This window comes from Choloepus didactylus, chromosome 5 (genome assembly GCF_015220235.1).
Source record: "Choloepus didactylus isolate mChoDid1 chromosome 5, mChoDid1.pri, whole genome shotgun sequence".
Classification (NCBI taxonomy): Eukaryota; Metazoa; Chordata; class Mammalia; order Pilosa; family Megalonychidae; genus Choloepus; species Choloepus didactylus.
Window position 1 is genome coordinate 8644772 of NC_051311.1, and position 15536 is coordinate 8660307.

The 15536-nt window shown below is 44.5% G+C and overlaps 1 long non-coding RNA gene across 1 annotated transcript in view; it reads left to right on the top strand.

The window, feature by feature from the left end:
• The first annotated feature begins 559 nt into the window (after positions 1 to 559).
• Positions 560 to 15536, top strand: part of LOC119535101 — a 33518-nt gene continuing 18541 nt past the window's right edge. Inside the window, exons 1-2 of the long non-coding RNA XR_005217167.1 lie at positions 560 to 670; positions 15227 to 15316. This is a non-coding gene — a long non-coding RNA (uncharacterized LOC119535101). The remainder of the gene's footprint in view (positions 671 to 15226; positions 15317 to 15536) is intronic.

Consider the following 15536-nt stretch of genomic DNA (forward strand, 5'->3'; position numbering starts at 1 on the left):
CTAGTTGTTCACTGCTGTATTGCCAGGCCTGGAAGGGTGGCTGGCACTGGCAGGCCCACAATATTTGCCGAATGTATGTAGGAAGAGCTTGAAATACTGAGCTATCTGCCAACTGGCCCACTCTCCCAGGGGTCACTGCAGAGAGGAACAATAGTCTCTTAGCTGCAGTTGACAAGACACCTTCACATACTCAAGGAAATGGCTTCTGGGGGTGGCATTTCCAGCAGCTGTCGATCTCTGTTTGATGTGCTTTTGCCCGGAAGGTCTCCCTGGAACCCCGTAAGGGCCACCGTTCCGAGAAACTCCTTCTGTGATGACGACAGGCCTATCGAATCACCCTCCCCTGGAACAAACGGGCCTTTCTGCTCTTGCCTCGTCTTCCCAGGAGTCTCCTTTGTTAAGGGACAGAAAAAGAAAGCCTGTTTTTTTAAAAGACTGTTTTGGAACGTTGGAGGCAAACCTTGGGCTTCACGCAGCCACGCCCTGTCTGGGAAGTTCCAGATCAGCCTCTTGCTGTTTTCCCTTCTGTTTGCCCTGTCACGCCCTCCTCCTGAGTGTTTCCTGTGGCAGGAACCTGTCGGCCGGTGGCAGCTCTGGAGCTGGCCCTCAGCAGCTGGTGACACAGCTGGCCGGCCCCCTCCATTCGTAATTGTTGACACTGGGGGGTGAGGTGAGTTGGAGCTCTTTGCTGAGGCCCCTCTCAGGCCTGGGCAGAGAAGCCAGGCGGTGACTCAGGTAGTGGTGGGGGAGGCCGTGAAGGGTGGAGCCGGGCGGCTCACATTTGCTGTGATAGTCACACAGAACTATGCAGAAAACATGGGTGGCAACACATAAAGAACCCCAAATTACCTCTAGACTCATAGCCCCAGTCGTCACTATTAGCATGCTTTTCTCCTTTTAGTGTTGTTCTAGTGTTGTGTGCATTGTTGTTGTTGTTGTTAGTATATGAATTCTTTTTTCTTCTAATAAGAATCTTGTTACCCTGACTCCTTCTTTGGCTGGGGCCGGGGGTGTGTCAGGGAAGATGTGAGGAAGAATCAAGTTTCACAGGACAAGTGAACTTCTAGTTCTGGACCTCAAGGGCCCTTAATTCCAGTGTCTGTGTCTTAGTCCTGGAGGGACTTAGATCCCTGGAGCTGCTCTCTGCTCTTCCTGCCCGTCAGCACTGCCCTGCAGGCCCTACTCTGGGGGCCTCAGGGAGTGTCCAGAGTAGGTGGGCTTGATGGGAAGGGGCTGCTGGACGCAGTGGACGATGGAGCTGTTCCTGGGTGGAGACTGAACTAACGCTTGGAGAACCTGTGACTCTAGTGGCAGGTGAGTTCAGTCTCTGTGAGTCCCGAAGATTCTCCAGCCTTCTCTTTCCTTGGGGGTCATAAGGGTGTTTCAGATGGAAGCTCTCGGACCCTTAAGAGTTGAAAGGCCCCTGCCGGGGGCATCTTGTCCAATCTCTCCTTCCTAAAACACCCTCCAGGTAGCAGCCAACCTCTGCCCAACTTCACCAGGAAGGAGGAAATCGGGGCTGTTTGTGCCACTGTTGGACACTCCAATGGCCTGAAAAGTCCTCATTTTGAGCCAAAATATGATTTGAATGAGGTGGAATTATAGAAATTCATGTATTTTATTGTGATATTTTTGCCCTCAAAGATAATTCTATTTTAGGCTGCATTGAAAGATAGAGTGTTTTTAAAAAGGGGGTCCATGAGCCTCCTAAAATTATGTACAAAATCATATGCTTACATATGTGTCGTGTACTTTTTAATTTCTCTCTGGGAGTCGGAGCCAGAGCTTTGACGGGATCACCATGTCCAGTTGAGGCCATGCTTAAATGGAACACGGGCGGTCCGGACGTGGTTCCGAGGGAGGCCTGCTGGCCTCCCTGCCTGGCCAGCCAGTCCCAGGGGTGCCGAGTGCTTTCTCTCTGTCTGAGAATAAGTCCCCCTTTCCCAAGCAGCGCCCCGCAAGTGTGCAGCCTGCCTCAAGGCCAGCCCGTGGACACCCACACCACCCAGGGCCTTTGTTTCAGACGTGTCCGGTTGTCTGTGCTTTGACTTCTCCACATCAGCACCTCCCAGCTGTGCAACCGGCCTGCACGATCGCAGTGGTGTCCTTGGAATGACAAGGCATTCAGACAAAAGGATGCAGTTTCTTGCCTCCCTAATTCATCATCCGAACACCCGTCCAGGAAGAGGAAATGACTGTGGCCCCGTCACCGAGGCGTGTCCCTGCTTGTCCTTGCCGTTACTCCCTCCACACATGCACAGAGGAACAGTTTTCCCCTTGTTTTAGTAGCAAGCCCCGTCTCAGTGTACATTCCTGTTGATTTCCTACAAGAGCCTTTGGAAGAGTCCACCCATGGGAGCAGTTACAAGGCGTTTGGCATTTCCTAATCAGGCATCCACTTTCCAAGGGTGGCTAGGTAAGCAGTATTTGAAATACCCTAATTAGGGATTGACATTTCAGAGGTGGTCACTTAGCACTTCAAGTGTTATTACTGAAATCTACACCCAAAAGCATAAGGGAGTTTGAAGTAAAGTGTCCACCAGTGGAACGGGTGGAGTTCAAGTCATGCAGTTGGCTGGAAAGATTGTGTGTTCCTCCCCACGCTGGCCTGAGCACAGTGGAAGGATGTGGCAAGGTAAAGTAACCCTGCAGGTCTGGAGCCGTCCTGCCTGAGGCCCTGCACCCCCCCCCCCCCCATTACCTACTGACAGAGGATGCTGTTGTCCTGCCTTTAGCATGTGGTGGCATCTACGGTGTGGTGGACTTCAGAGTGTCCAGGGACAGACTTCAGAGTGTCCAGGGACAGAGCAGGATCAAACCGACAGGCGAAATGACAGCTCTGCACCTGCTTGCTCAGATCCGTTTCAACCGACCAGTGAGATGGGAGAGAAGAGGCGATGGTCCCCACTATCCTACTGGCTGTATTTACTCCCCAGTCCAATACCTGATCAATGGAATGCGTAAATCGGCAATACAGGTCGTAAGGAGAATGAAAGATAAACAAACCAAAGCCTTAAGTTTCTCTTGTCTGATTAGAACCCTTCAAGAGTTCTCAAAAGCTATGAGGGTAAAACTAAAAACGTAATTTTGCAGCTGCATCACCAGGCTGTGGCTCACGTGGAGGGCAGCGGCCACCATCACCTCCCCACACACTGGTTCTGCTTCAGATACGTGGCCCACCTGCGTGGCCCAAATGCAGCCTGCTGTGCCCCTCCCTAAGGCCTTCACGGAGGTGGTTTCCTTGCAGCAAGCCAAAGGCTAGTGCCTCCACAGCCATGGTGGTGGTCGAGAGCCTCGTTCTCCCTGAGCCTCTGCACCCCCTTCCCACGCCCACCCAGGGACATGCTCCCAGCTGGACCTCCACTGTGTGGACTTGCTTAAGGTGCTTGCCATTTGTCCCTCAGTGTTCTCATCTACAAAATGGGAGAAAATCAGTCCCCTTGTCTGTAAGGGGATTAGCTGAGTGCCTGGTACATGGCAATGTGTTCCTGGTTTTTATGATGCCACCTTGTTAATTCCAACTTGAACTTCAAAGGTCATCTCTAGTGTCCTCTTTTCCAGGAGGCTTCTCTAATCACCCTCTGTGCTGGTTTGAATCTATTGTGTCCCCGAGAAAAGCCATGTTCTTTAATGCAATCTTGTGGGGGCAGACTTACTAGTCTTTTGTAAAGGGTGGAATCTTTTGATTGCATGTTTCCATGGAGATGTGACCCATCCAGCTGTGGGTGAGACCTTTGATTAAATTATTTCCATGGAGGTGTGAACCCATCCTTTCCAGTGGGTCTTAATTAGATCACGGGAGTCCTTTAAGAGAGCTCACAGAGAGAAGGAGCTCAGAGAAGCTGAGAGAGAAATTTTGGAGAGAAGCTAAGATATGTAATCCAGAGTTTGCCCCCGGGAAAAGCTAGGAGCTGACACAGACACATATGCTTAGAGATCCAGAAAGAAAGATGTTTGGAGATGCTAAGCTAAGAGGTGAAGCCCAGAGTTTGCCTCGGTGAAGCAAAGAGAGGACCCCAGATGCTTAGATGCATAGGAGTGGAAGAAGCTAAGAGAGTCAGAAGCCCAGAGACATTTTGGAGAAAGCTTTTCAGAAGTGCAACCCAGGAACAAAGGACCAGCGGATGCCATGTGCCTTCTCAGCTGACAGAGGTGTTCCGGACACCATTGGCCTTTCTTTGGTGGAAGTATCCTGTTGTTGATACCTTAGTCAGACACTTTTATGGCCTTAGAACTTTAAATTTGTAAACTAATAAATCCCCTTTATAAAAGCCAATCCGTTTCTGGTATTTTACGTAACGGCAGCTTTAGCAAACTAGAACATCCTCCCACCTCCAATGAAAGCTGGGTGAAATATTTCGCTATAAACTCTCACAAAGCCCTGCCAGCCTCAATGGGAGGACATTCCATACTCTATAGTAAATGTATTTTTATGTGTTTATGTCCACCTATACTCTGTAAACTCCTTGCTATTAATGTGGTGAATGACTAAGATTCCTTAGATGGCCTGTGAAGTGCTGTTAATCCCTAACCTTCTAGGACATTTCCTTATGAGATATAAGGTTCGGTGAAACATGCTCAAAGAGATATTTAGGCTTTATTGCATATTTAATCTTTATCTCTTATTCTAAGTTCATGTTTCATTTTCCAAATGATCTGTATCATCTGTTGATCAGTTATGTTACTTATGTATGTACTTACCCTTAGAGGTAGTTAATACCTAAGACAGTTTTATTGATAAGATGATACCCTCTGTGAGACGTTTCCTTGGCTGTTGGGAAATAGGAATAGATTGTAAATTACTTGTATCAAATTGCTGAATTTTAGTCTATCTACTGCAAGCGCAGGGATGATGGAGAAGGTCACTTCTGCTTCAAAGCTAGAATGTCTCTCAGGAAAGTCTTGAGCTGATAAAACCTCTAACTCCATAGCATCATTGAATGTTGAAAAATTATTTGTGGAAAAAGGAGAATAGTCAGACCCAAGTGAATGAAAGGTCCAAACTGCTTTTTCTAAATGCGTAGCCAGTTAATCATTGACTAGTCTCAAGCTAATAATTGTGGGCAGGACTTCATACAACCCGCGGATCATCCATCTCGCCTCTGGGCAAGTCTTTCTACTCTCAGAGGAACACAGGAGAGGGCTTTCTGCTAAGCAGGAGGGCTTATTTACTTTGTGAATAGGGAAAAAACAGACGTAATCTACTCATCAGGGAGGATCTTGCCATTTTATTGGTCAAAACTGGAAAATAGCAGCACTGTAGTAAACATTTAACAATTTGTTCTGAGGCTTCTTTGGAAAAGCAGAGAGACTCATTATGTCAGGAAATAACCACGTTTTTCTATGTATTTCTATCCTATAAACAATTTTTCTTAATTGCTTTCTGATTTTTTTCTGCTTCTCTTGTGCAAGTGACACAATAAGGATAAGGATAAAAGTCCTGTTATAAGACTCCAGGTGCTTTTGTTCAGCAAATAAATATGGAGCACAAAGCTGCCAACTGTGATACTGCCAGTAAAATAGATTGGAATGGTTTGAAAATGTCCCAGCTAGCATCTGATCTTGGTCAGATGAACAGGTCATTCCACTTGAGGCTCTGTGGACAGGGTTTATGGACATTCATCCTGGAAAACTCTCCTTGGCCGAAACAAAATGTGAGTCTGCTGTCGTTCTTCAGGAAGAAGGTGGCAACTGGTCACACCGTGTGGACGGCATGAGGAGACTAAAATTCCTGGCAAAAGCTATTGAAAATAAAGAGGCTTCAGACCCACCCTCTAAAGCAAGTCATTATAGGGTTTCCGCAGGAATTTCACTATTTGAGATTGTGCACCATGCAGTGCTTAGGACAGGCTCAGGATAAACTCTGGTAGGTTTCTTGAAAGATATCATCTGTATAAAGGTGATAACATTCTCCGTCTCATTATACTGAGGTATTCCATTTTCTTCTTATTTTCTAATATGCCATGTCAAAAATAGGGTGACTAAAATGACATCAAACATCTCCACAGCTGGGTAGTGAGATTAATCTTCTAAGGGTACTCACTGACAGCTATATGTCATCATGATTTTTTAATCTGATTTTTTTTGGAGAGTTATAGGTTTATAGAAAAATCATGCAGCAAAGAGAATTCCCATATACCACTCCCCCTTCACACACCATTTTCTCCGTTAAGATTTTTAATGGGATAAATTTAAGGAATCCTAAGGGCAAGTCAGGCTCATGATGTTTTTAACCAAAGAAATAGCCTAGACTTAAACAGACAACATCAAAACCGTGTGTTATATAAATTCTTGCCTTTGGGCATTGGATAGACTTAGAATTTCATTTCCTGCTTAAAATATTTCTTGCTAACAAAGAATAGGAAGAAGGAGAAGGAGGAGGAGAGAAGAAGGAAGAAAAGGAAGAAGAGGAAGAAAAGAAAAAGAAGAATCCCAACAAGGTTTAGTGAAAAAAAAATACCTTAAAATCCTACAATTCTACCTGAGGAATAATGTTGTACCTTTGAATTTATAATGAATTCCCTGGAGGTAATGCTGATGAGACTAGAATTTTCTTAAATTAAGCAATCCTGTGAGATTCTAAAATATTGAAAGGCAAGTATCTGAATTACACTCCTCCTAAATACTGGAATAAGAATAGCCTTGAGGTTAAGGAAGTTATTTTGCATAATGCAACATTTTGGGAGGAAATACATGAGTGTATCTTTAAGCAGAGATAGATCCGCAGTGAATCAGCTCTGTCAGGACACTGTTTTACAGGGTATAAATTCTGCCCATTCTAGCTGGATAGTGACCATACATGCTGCGTTAGGGTTCTCCAGAGAAACAGAACTGCCAGGAGATATATGCATATATGCAAATATTAAGAGATTTATTATAGGAATTGGTTCATGTGACCGTGGGGATTGGCAAGTCCGAATTCTGTAGGGCAGACTACAAGTTGGAAACTCCGATGAAGGTGAGGTTGAATTTCCCAGTTGAAGCTGGCTGGCCGAAGTCGAGATAGAAATTATTCCTTCTTCCTTCTGAAATCCTCAGCTCTGGCTTGAAGATCTCTAACTGAATGTGTGAGGAGCCTCCGCTCAATGCTGAAGGCGAGTTCCTTTGTTGATTGTAGATGCAATCAGCCATAGATGCAGTCAACTGCAAATACATGCAAATCCATCTGTGAAATACCCTCACAGCAACAATCAGGCCACAGCTTTCTTGACCAAATCAGCCACACTGACATGTGAACTTAACCATCACGCATGCCATCTGGGTACTCCCAGTTTATTTACTGTTCCTAAAAAATATCTTAAGTTGAATACTGCCTACAGAACCTCCACCCACTATTAAGAAATGCTTTATTCTGAGGTTAATCCTGAGTCCTACTACTGACTACCACAACTACAGTAGGACTCTCTTTCTCTTTAATAGTTTTTTAAATGTATTTCTCTATATTGATATATTGTCCTAATACTTAAAGTAGATACTTCAGTAATTTCTTTCCATGAAATAATTTTCCCCCTAAAAACAGTAAGATTAGTCAAGCTGAGGAAGGTAGACAGCCCAAATGTCTCTGCAGAAAACAACAGTGACCTCCTGATTTATCTACATGGTTGGATGCTTTACAGGGTTGGGAAGGGGGAGGTTGGGATGGGGAAGGTTGCATCTCTGACAGTGACATGGTGACCAGGGACCTCTCAGTACAGCAGGACAACATTCAGTGAATTCACTTATAGTTTTTGGTCCCAAATATCTGAGATCTCTTTCAGCCCTGTTGGTTAAGAAAGCAAAAGGAATATGGGAGGAAACTATTAAGGTTCCCCATTGCAGAATGATAGGGGTGAGCAGGGTTAAAAAGTCTGTGTGTGTGTATTTGTATATATGATTTTTAATAGCTATTAAAGTGGCGTGCAAATTTTGCTAAGTACAAGGTAATATTTTTCTTTTTAATGAAAGAATTAGGCATCTTTTCTTTGAGACAATTACAATGTGGAGGATGGTGAGAAGGGGTCATATGGAAGGACCAGATGATGTTTTAGATGTGAAGGACCCATCCCGTGGCAGAGGGACTTGACTCTCCTGCAGGGGTGTTAAGGGCAGAGTGAGAACAAAATGGGTGGAAGTCATAGTTGGGACTGTTGTAGCTCGAAAATCAAGAACTTTCTACCAAGTCAAGCTGCTTGGACTGGACACTTTTCAGAGACTCTGTAGAGAGACTTGTGAATCAGGTGGGGCCACAGCCTTCAAGATTTCTCCCAACTGTAATGTGGGACAATTCTTTTTATAAGTTGAAGTATTTCTTGATCTAGGCTGACTCTCCCTCTGAACTCTTAATCTTTTCAGAATCTGAGCCAATTACATGGCTATGAGAAGAATGGATTCTCCTGGTAGGACTTTTTCTCCTACATATTCTAAAGCCTTGCGTGTGCTATTGAAGGGAGTACATTCTCTGCAAGATTCAAGGGAGACAACATATATCTTTGGCCAAGGAATGTTGAGGTTATTCATTACAGTAAGACAGCAAGATGGGAAGATGAGGAGGGAATATGTGTGAGCTCAAAATCTGATATTGTTTCATTGACAAATGGGATTCATGAAAGTGGCAGATGAATGCAGAATGATCACAAAAATTAACCTTTATTCTTACAATCACTTATATTATTATTGCATACCTTTTATTTCATGCATTTTATCTCATTTCATGTTCATAAAAATCCTATGAAATAGGTTCCATTGTTAGCCTCATTTCATAGCACAGAGGTGTTAATTACTACAAATCAGCACAACCAGTAAATGACAGAGCTGGGATTCAAATCCAGGTCTGTCTGCCCCACTCCCGCAGTCTTAAACATGAAGCCCAGAGGAGTCTGGGGCCAACCGAATATCTGGGGTGGCTGCTGCCCATTTGGCCCTGAGTCAGGCTGTCTGTGAACGACAGTTTACCAAGAACTTGAAAAGCCTGATCCATTCCTGCCCCATAATCTTAGAGTCGTTTGGAACTTCAGAAGCGATGCATGTGAGATATGTATAAACAAGAACATATAAGGAGGAGATGACGAGATTGGGAATTTGTGATCATCTGAACTGCAAGGAAGAAACTTGAGGGTATTTCACATATGTAAAGGTGTATTATCTAATTGTACTTAGTAATATAACATTCTTTATCTTTTATGAGCTCAAAATAAGAGGAAATTTTAACAGAAATGGTCCAGGTCCAAAAGGAAAAATATATTCCTGGCAGAGAAAATTATAAAGCTTTGGAATAAGTTACCAAAGAAAGTTGTGACTTAAAAAAATAATATATATTACATCTGTGTACTGATTTGTGCGTTGACTACATGAGGCTCAAAAAATATCAGTTGGGAAAAAAGTAAACTGTTATTTACTATCATGTAGTCTTAAAAAGAAGAAAAATACATATTCTTTAATTTTCACTTTTGAACTAGTTACATGAAGAGCCAACTAGGGCCTAGTTCACTTTTTCCGAATGGCTGTGCCATGACATCAACGCCACACTGCAGAGCAACGTGTGTTCATATTTTTGGCTGTTTCACTCCTGTTGGCCGATTTCCGAGTTGGAGTGCTGGGTGGAGGGTCTGTGGGTCGAGTCTGCAGCTGCCTCCTGCTGCTTGTGGATCACAGGTCTTGGTTCTCAGACTAGCAGGTGTGGCCTGTCCAGCCCGTGAGCCGAGATTTTGTGAGCACGTCTCGGCCATCAGCTTGTCCCACTGGCCACACAGCAAAATTCACCCTGAAACCCCCAGGCTGCCCCTGAATGCAGGATTCTCCCTTTTGATTCATTGCTTTCATTCCAGAGTGAATAAAGTACTAAGCAGTGCTTTCCAAAGTGAAATTTGGAAATCTAATCCCTTGGAGCAGTTGACATATCTGTTCCCTGAGAGTTGATGAAACTTTGTGAGCACGAAAAAAGAGCTCTCCCAGAGCCTCCAGCTTGCAGCGGTGGTTCAGGGGCTTCTCCTGATGGGCTCTCTGATGACAGCTTTAAAATGCATCAGTGAATTGCATTTTTAAAAAAATAGCTTCAATGTAGTTATTTTAGATTATTTGGTTTTTCTTATGCCTTTGTTTGATTATGGTTAATTTTCTTGGGGTATGATAGCAACACGAAGGAAGCAATGTAGTTATTTTAGATTATTTGTTGTTCTTATTCCATTGTTTGGTTATGGTTTGTTAATTTTCTTGGGGTATGGTAGGAACATGTTGGAAGCAAAGTAGTTATTTTAGATTATTTGTTTTTCTTAATCCTTTGCTTTGTTTTGTTTGAAATGTTGTGGGTTTTGTTGTTGTTTGTTTAATTTTTCGATAAATGAAGTTTAAAAAAATAAAATGGGTCAGTGAGATCAAATCCAGTAGGCAGGTTACTTAGGTGGTGGAGTTATAATGATTGACTTTCCCATGGATGAGCATCTTTTTACAATTCTGATCAAATACTTGCTATTGGAAAATCATCTTCCAAATTAATAATGACCAACTCCCAGTCAGGAGCACTTACCACATATTAAAATACAAGCTCTTAGCCCATAACTTGGGGTTATAATCTCTAGTTGCTAGATGAGGAAACGGAGGTTCAGAGAAAGGATGTCACTTGTTCAGTCACAGGGCTTGGATGAGCTTAGCAGGAATCTTGCTCACGTTTGTCTGACCCATGTTACCCGAGAAGTCCTGCTGATGCTTTAACTTCATCTTCTGCTTCCAGAAAGGAACAACCGGGGTTCTGGAGCAATGAAGGCTGTGGTTAGTGTCACGGCACCGCCTGAGTCTTCCAGCCGCTGCTCTGCCCAGCCCCGCTCCTGCTCTGTGACCCGGGCCAGGCCTGGGCCAGGCCCTCCTCACCTGCCAGGGCACCCATCCCGTGGCTGCTAACACTCACAGCTGTCCCCTTTCTGGAGAATCCACCCTCATCCTGCCCCAGCCAACCGGGGCTCCTCAGGTGGCCGTGCCCACCCACCCACACCGACAGACCTTGGCCGATGGCACAGGACAGCCCCATCACCTCAAAGTGGAACTTTCCTTGTGCAGCTGCTGTGCCAGGGTGTCCCCGCGGGAGCCAGGCTGGAATTAGCCCCCAGCGGAGACACATTCTTGCTTAGCTTCCCCGCTCCCCCCAAACCCACCTCTTCCCCCCGTTCCCCTCTTCCGAGAGCACAAGCCTATACATTGCTTGAGTCAGAATCCCCACTTTAGGCTCTGCTTCTAGGAAAACTGACCTATCAGCTGGATGTTGTTGAGCCTTTCCGTGTTTTAGTACTTAACTCTTATCCAAAGAATTCATGCCTTTAAAGCCCTTATTTAAATTTTTTTTCTCCCTCCACTTATTTATGCTAATTTTTCTGTTTGGCACTAATCCTGGCATCTTCCCCTTCATCTGGGGGACAGACCATCTTAGGAAGAAGGTGAGCTCTTGTGAACCAAAGAGGTCGGTCCTGCTGTCTACCAACTGACAGAAAGTGGCTCAATGGCATCTATTTGGCTCCCTGCTTTTTGTCATAAGTTTACAAAAACGTTGGGGTCTCTTCTCCAAGGACCTGCCACCCGGCTTCTGTTTGGGGGACTGCAGCCTGGCTCCCCGGGCTTTCCCGCATGTGAGGGGTGGTCATCTCTTTCCCCTGACTTGTCTGAAATGCCGTCCTTTTTCTGCCCCAAGGGAGAGCAGCTTGTCGTGGCCCTTTCTCTGCCTTGTCCTCTTGCTGTTTCCTAAGTTGGGCCCCAGAGGAGCCGGTGGCCATTGCACCGGGGCTCTGCGACTCCACCTCATGGGCTCCCTGAGGGAACAATGCAGCACTCTCACTGAGCTGAAGAAACAAATAAAATAAAAATGCATCTTTCCACAGCGGCCTATCTTACAATTTAGAAGACAAATTTTTCTGAAAAACCAGCACAAAATTGGCTGTCAAGAGAAAGTGTCTGTTTGGGGAAACCTGTCAAAAGGATTTAGTTTCTACCAGTTAATCATTTACCATTTGAGGTCCAGGCAGATAAACTCCACCTAGGACAAGAAGATAAGAAAGTTGGAGAGCAGTATAGGAAAATTCACAAGTTCAAAGTCTGGAGACTGTTCCTGTTTTCCCCGGAGGCTGGCAGGAAGAAAGAGTTCAAGGTTCCTCAGTGGCAGAAAGTTCTAATCAAGCTGTCGAGCCTCCTGACACTTACGGAAGACAGAGAGAGCTCTTTGCTTCCCTCCAGAACTTTCTCTTTATTCATTGCCTAAAACCTTTGATTACGTAATCTCTTTAAGCTCCCAAGTGTATCCACTGATAAATCCTGCCCCCATTCCCCCAGTTTCCCTAAGCTTCCCTTGTCCGGGCGCTGCAGGCCGTGACAACCTGTCTCCTTCCCTCTCTGGAGCCTCCCTCGGATGCGTCACCACATGGCTGTCAAAGGAGCTGGCTGTCCACGGCAAAATCCTGGGTGCATGTTCTCCTGTTCCCACAGAGTCTTAGCCAACCACCCCACTTTTCCTGCCCCTTTCTCCCCAGACCATAGTCCTCCCAGACAGACACCACCTCTGTGAATCCCCCAGCCCTAGCAAGGGTCTCGGGGGAAGTATCAGGTTAAAAAAGGCTTGTTCTCAGTCTGCAAGAGACACAACCCACGTCGATTCTTTCTTTCAAATAGGAACATATACTCGAAACACCCCCTATCCAGGTGGTGATTTCCTGCTGATATCCCTTTACCAAGCAGCGTTCTCTTCATCCCGTTGGACATAATGTAAATCTCCTTCAATATATAAAATCCACCATTGAGAGACATCAGCAAATGACCAACTGAATTCTATGAAGTACTGAAAACCACTTCAAACTTATTAAAAATTATCTGGGGCTGTTCTGGTTTGCTAATGCTGCCAGACTGCAAAGGACCAGAAATAGATTGGCTTTTATAAAGGGGGGTTATTTGATTACACAGTTACAGTCTTAAGGCCATAAAGTGTCCAAGGTAATACATCAGTAATCGGGTACCTTCACTGGAGGATGGCCAATGGTGCCCGGAAAACCTCTCTTAGCTGGGAAGGCATGTGGCTGGCATCTGCTCCAAGTTCTGGTTTCAAAATGGCTTTCTCCCAGGACATTCCTCTCTAGGCTGCAGCAGCATCCCGGCCTGTGTGGCTCTTTTTAAAGTACTCCAGTGATCCAGTAATGATCCATGCTGTATGGGTGGATCTACACCTCCATGGAAACATTCAGTCAAGAGGTCACACCCTAATCAAAGGTGTCACTCACAGTTGGGTGGGTCACATCTCCATGGAAACACTCAATCACAAGGTTCCAACCTAATCAACACCAATACATCTGCCCCACAAGATTGCATCAAAGATAATGGCTTGTGGGGGGACATAATACATCCAAACTGGCACAGGGCCATAAATTCAATGGAAATTGAGCTAAACAGAATAAAAATAAAGCTTAACAAAATGGTATCTAATATCCCTGTTTTCTCTGCCTTCCAAAGCCATCAAAGCAAAAATACCAATGTCCATCTATTAATTTTTGTCTTGTTGAAAGGGATTATTGGTTGATGGATTGACTGGCTTAGCTTAGGTCAGAAGAAACTTGTTGATTGACTAATTTTGAATAGCTCTCTCACTTTTTTAGTCTACTCATCAGCAATTGAGATTCATCTCTGGGTTGAGAGAAACATTTATTGAATGTTTTCATTGGGCAATATCTTCAATAATGTTGTCACTTGTTTTTTCTTTCTGGTTTTTGAACCTGGAGAAAGGTGACTGGCTGGTCCCAGCACTCCCCTCCTGCCAGGGAGCTGGGGGCTCAGTCCTTAGTACCCCACCCCCCACACTACCTCTTTCTTAATCTTTCCATCCCTCCTACACCCTCCCTAGTTTTCCCCCAACTCCTTCTCCCCTCCCCATCCGCCTGTGCAGCCCTGTCCTCAGAATCTCCCTTTTAGACAATTACAAAAATTAAGCTACCTCTTTTCTCAGGATAATGGTATTTAACATAACTTCTTTCTGATGATAAAATTAATAAATACTCATTTTGACTTTTTTTTAAATTCAATGAACAAGGAAGAAAATATAAATCTATGTGTAACACCACTTTTCAGAGATATTTGCCTCAGTATTTTGGTCCATTTTCTTTTAGGGTTTTTTTTTGTGTGTGTGTGTGTGGTGGTGGTTGTTGTTAATTAAAATAGTTGAGATCATTTTGCGTAACAGTTCTTCAATATGCTACTCTTCACTTAACACTGTTTTGTAGTGATTTCCCGTGCCATTAAAATGATTGTTAAAGCATGATTTTTAAAAGATACATCATTTTACATTCTGTGGCTACATCATCATTTATTTTCCTATTCCCTGTTGTGGAGTCTCGTCCCTTTCCAAGTTTTGCTATTCAAAATAATACTATAACAAACACAGTTCCCCACATAGCTGTGGCATTTGAATAGAGGATTCTTGAAGACCCCAATAAATGTCTTTTTTTAACATTGAGTTGCAGGAATTGGTTATAGGAGGTGGTTATAATTTTGAGGGGAAAAGGGGGCTCTTGCTTCATCTGCTTGGTGAAAAGGTTACCTTTCCTGGGGTAGCCAAAGTCGGAGGGGGATGAAGCCACTGCTGTTGGAAGGCTGCGCATGCTTAACCTTGGTCATATGAAAAGGAGGTGAAAGGTGGCCAGTCTTCAACTAGTGCATCGAGATCACAGGCTTCCCAGCTCCTACTTTCCCTGCCTCATTCCCAGATGGAGGTAAGGCTGGGGGTCCTCTGGGTGTTGACCCAGTGTTCCCACTGTCTACTTGCTGTGCATACTGTACATGCCTCAATGACTATTTGTTGAAGGAAAGGACAAACCCAGGAATTAAGTGTTCTCCAAAGAGGGATGTGTCTGGGCTAGAGGCGAAACCTCCATTCCTCCTTCTGTTTGCAATTCAGACAACCGCTATTTTTTGGGAAGTCTTTCCACTGAAGGGCCTTGACTCCCTCTAGTGGACGGCACGACTAGGCACACGGGATGATTCTGCCCTGCAAAGTGCAGAAGTCAAGAGTAGATGTCCTGAAATGCCCTCCTGGAATCATCGAAGCTGTGTTTCTGCAGGACACTCTTCCCACTCCAGAGAAGCTTTTGTTTTTAACAGGCCATCTGTGTCTGCTGCTGCCATAGACAAGACATCAGGGCACGCATTTTTTTTCTTCAGGGCAGTATCCCAACTTCTTGCTCCTCTTAATTAATTCAGTCATTTACTGAGTTCTGTTTCTTTTTCACAGTGTTAGCGACTCGCCGTGTCCAGATTCACTTTATGCTGGGCCATGGGGAAGAGGCAACGCTAACAAGAACAAACCCAGAATAAACCAGCGGTGAGCCTGAGAACATTCACAGAATGTATGGGGGGAAGTCATAAAGTCACTTTTGTTTGCTTTTTGTAAATTTGATTTTTAGGGACATAGCAAAAAAAAGGAAGAGAATATTATAACATTATAAGTGTTACCAGCAAACTGGTAACTTAGGACTTTGTGCAAAGTCTCTATGATATGCTTTTCACAATTTGGTTTATCGCCTTAGATAGCCATACCTCTA